Below are 3,667 nucleotides of genomic sequence, written 5' to 3'. Positions count from 1 at the left end.
AGTGATGCAATGCTACTAACCAGTCCTATGAAGAGCTGCATAAACTGTGTTTTTGGATTTTTTTTTCAGTTCAATCATATGGATGTGTTCTACATATTTCATTTTGTATGAATTGGCTCTTAGGTTGTTCCATTAGCAGGTTTTCTTAAGACTTGAAAATCCATACCCTATAATTTTCATAAATCTCGAAAAGTTATTTCTTTTAGTCAAAAAAGAACAATTTAAGTGTTGATGCTTGAAAATGAACCTTGTCGAATGCATCTGCGGGATCAGATTACAAAAAAAAGTGCCAGAAATGCATGCACGTTGCATATTTAGCAGTTTGTATATTCTCACGACCCTAGATTGGACTACCTCCCCCCCTATCTCATGTTCCGAATCAGATATATCGAAGGCGCTGCTGGACCTCCTCTGCATCAAGCCAACCCACCCAAGGGTTTGATCTTAGGAATACTGGTGTTGGAGTCTTGAGTCCCCACAAAAAATTGAATAAGAGGAAATGGACAAAAGGGCTGCAAATGGATAACGTACCAACATCCAAGTTGGTCCATAAAAATCCATCCACAAACTCCCCTCAAAACAAAAATACAGGTACCCACTTGCAGAACCATAAAATCTTTGATCAGAAAGAAATAAAAGCAATACCTAACCCTGGTGAACCGGATGATCCGTGCAAAAGCATAGCACGGCAAAGCGAGGCAAGGGAATTGAGTTGAGAAAGAGAGGCTCATAAATGAGAGAGAGATATCTCTGGCCAAGAGTTTTTCAAGGGGTAGTCAGTGGGCCCAAGCTGTCCTATGGAATGTCTACAAAGATTAAAGCCTTCACTTCACCGCCCGGCATGCTCTTACACACAACCCAAAACACCCGTGGCTGTCCTTAACTAGCACATGACCTTGTTAAACCAAGCTCTTCATCACAACGTCTCTCTATATATATCCAAACATACCCCTCCTCCTCATCAAAAGACTCCTCAACCACCTTCCTCTATCTCTCTCTATAAATCTCTCTGTTTACCTTTGCTCTATATCATCTTCTTGTATTGCTCTCTCAACATAAGCTCTCTCTACCAACTTTTTGTTCTCTCTTTCTCTCCACAATGGCAGTCAAGAAGGGAGTGAAGCAGATCCTGAAGAGGTGTTCCAGCCTTGGGAAGAAGAGCTCCAGAGAGGACTCGGCGGAGCTCCCAGAGGACGTGCCCAAGGGACACTTTGCAGTGTACGTAGGGGAGAAGCGCATAAGGTTCATAGTGCCCATATCCCTACTAAGCCACCCTGAGTTCCAGAGCCTCCTCCACATGGCAGAGGAGGAGTTCGGCTTCGACCATGACATGGGTATCACCATCCCTTGCGAGGAGGTGGTCTTCAGATCCGTAACTTCCACATTGAGATGAAGTTTTACGGATACCATATTGGGTTTTTTTTTGGACCGCAACCAACTTCTTCGTTTCCTTTTTTTTTATTTTGTTGGCAACCGATGGAATTCACTTCTGGGTTGAGTCTGTATAATTTTTTGTCTAGTGATAATGAGATAATGTATAGCCGTTAAGGACCATTCAAGCCTCTCTCTCTCTCTCTCTCTTTATATATATATATATATAAAGTTGTAGGTACCCAACTACATGTGGGTGATGGACGGCCAGCCTAAAAATACTGCAACAAAATGCTAGAAACGGCTTTTTGAGCATTTTTAGCCTTTAGGGCACTAAAAAAGCAGTCATTTTTCTGAAATGATATTTTAGAGGGGAAATGTTGTTTTCGGGTAAAAAAATATTGTTTTCAGCATTTTCTTGCGCTAAAAAGGCTCACGCCCTGTGATGGACGCTTATCAGCGTTTTACTGGTAGCTGCAGACACTCTCTCCATGTATATATATACATTAGAATATGATTTTCTCTTAAATTTAACCGTACAAATGTGATCCGTACGCTTGGTTTTATATGAACCGGCTCTTGAATTATTCCATTATGACGCATAAACAAAAGTTTTTAATGTTTTTAAAAACAACTGCTCATAATCTTTATATATTCAAGCATCCAAAAATTATACTTTTTTATTGAATATATGTGATCTAATATATATATATATATATATATATATATATATACAGAGAGAGAGAGAGAGAGAGAGAGAGAGAGAGAGGTGCACAACCCTAAGTGAGCAATTAGATTGGAACGGTGCTGACCGTCCATTACGGGGCCTGCGCCCAAAAAATGTAAAAAAAGGCAAAAAAATGAATTTGTGTATTTTTTGACCTTTAGCCGTGATTTTCAACTGCTAAATGCCTGCCTAACAAAGTCAGTGTCATTACTTAAATTTTATTTAGAAGTGGTTTCAACTGCCGAAGATTCAAGCAGAACTGCGACTTTTAGTGGCGGTAAAAAACTGCCTCCAAGGGTGCAAAAAATGCACAAATTTATGTTTTTGCTCTTTTTTTGCATTTTTTCGACTGTGGCCGTCCATCATACCCTGTGATGGGTGGCCACACGCATCTGGTCAATAATTGCGTACCTAAGAGCTGTGCAGCTCGCTCTCTCTCTCTCTCTCTCTCTCTCTATATATATATATATATATATTATTCTGCTGTTTTGTGAGAAATTTGTGAATGGCTTATTATGGTCATTTCTTTTTTATGGTGTTTGTATAAAAGAGGGCTCAAAATTGCCAACATGCAGATAGAGATATGAGCATTTGCTTTTTCTTTGGTTCTTATAAGAGAGGTAGACTAGCCATCTTTTTGAAGTTAAAATAGCCAAAGTGGCATGATATGGTTTGCACCACCTAGTGTAGGTGCTACTATTTGGATTGTGACCATACCATTATAATATTTGTCTGTTTCACAAATCAGATTTGGCTTTGTTGCCAGTTGGGTTTCCTTTGTGCTCCACATGTACCACCAATTAATTATCTTAATTGTGTCATTAAACATGGACTCGATATATAGATATTGTTAGATGAAAATCTCCAAAGCAACACATCAATAATGTCATAAAAAAATATTGTCAACAGACTGTCAAAAGTTACCAAGAACTAATTAAATATTAGATACTTTTTTTGTTTGGATAATCAGAAAAAACAGCCTTGACATAAAACCTTAGGTTTCCCTTGCCCACTACGCAGTACATCTACGCACCTTAGGGCTGTCAACTTGGTTAACTTTTTAAGAGTTAATTACCCCTACTACACGAGTCCTGACTTCCTAGGATGGTTAGGCTTCTTTTAAGAGAAGTGTAGATAACAAATTTTAACCGTTGGCAGGGAAAGGTTTTAGATGGGCAAAAATGTTATCCCTTAGGCCAGACCTGATCAGGTTGATTCTTAAAATCAAAGGCTGTACAGGGCCACATGGTTTCCTTAAAAGATCAATGGGGTAAATTTTTTTGTCTGTCCTTTGATAGGAAATTCCAGTGGTCCTCCCTCCTCCTGCAATGAATTTTCATTGTTGTTTCTGTTTGATTCAGTTATTTGTCTTGTGAGTTGTGAAACCACAGGAATTGTATAAGTTTACATAAACTTGCCTAGAGCTTACAACAGAGCGACAGAAGTAATAATTTCTCATTTATTGGTAAAAGGTTGTATAATTAACATACTGCTTGTGCATTTTAATATTGTCACGGGTAAGTGAGTTGCAAAAAGGAAAAAAAAACTTGTTTTTTCACCTCCTTTGGA

The 3,667-nt window shown here is 38.7% G+C and overlaps 1 pseudogene; it reads left to right on the top strand.

The window, feature by feature from the left end:
* The first annotated feature begins 1,099 nt into the window (after positions 1 to 1,099).
* LOC149842405 (protein SMALL AUXIN UP-REGULATED RNA 51 pseudogene) lies at positions 1,100 to 1,393 on the top strand (annotated as a pseudogene).
* The last annotated feature ends 2,274 nt before the right edge of the window (positions 1,394 to 3,667 follow it).

The sequence above is a fragment of the Nuphar pumila genome, chromosome 3 (genome assembly GCF_984573655.1).
Source record: "Nuphar pumila chromosome 3, dmNupPumi1.hap1.1, whole genome shotgun sequence".
NCBI lineage: Eukaryota > Viridiplantae > Streptophyta > Magnoliopsida > Nymphaeales > Nymphaeaceae > Nuphar > Nuphar pumila.
The sequence above is the reverse complement of the archived record's forward strand: the minus strand, read 5'-3'. Positions and strand labels throughout refer to the sequence as shown.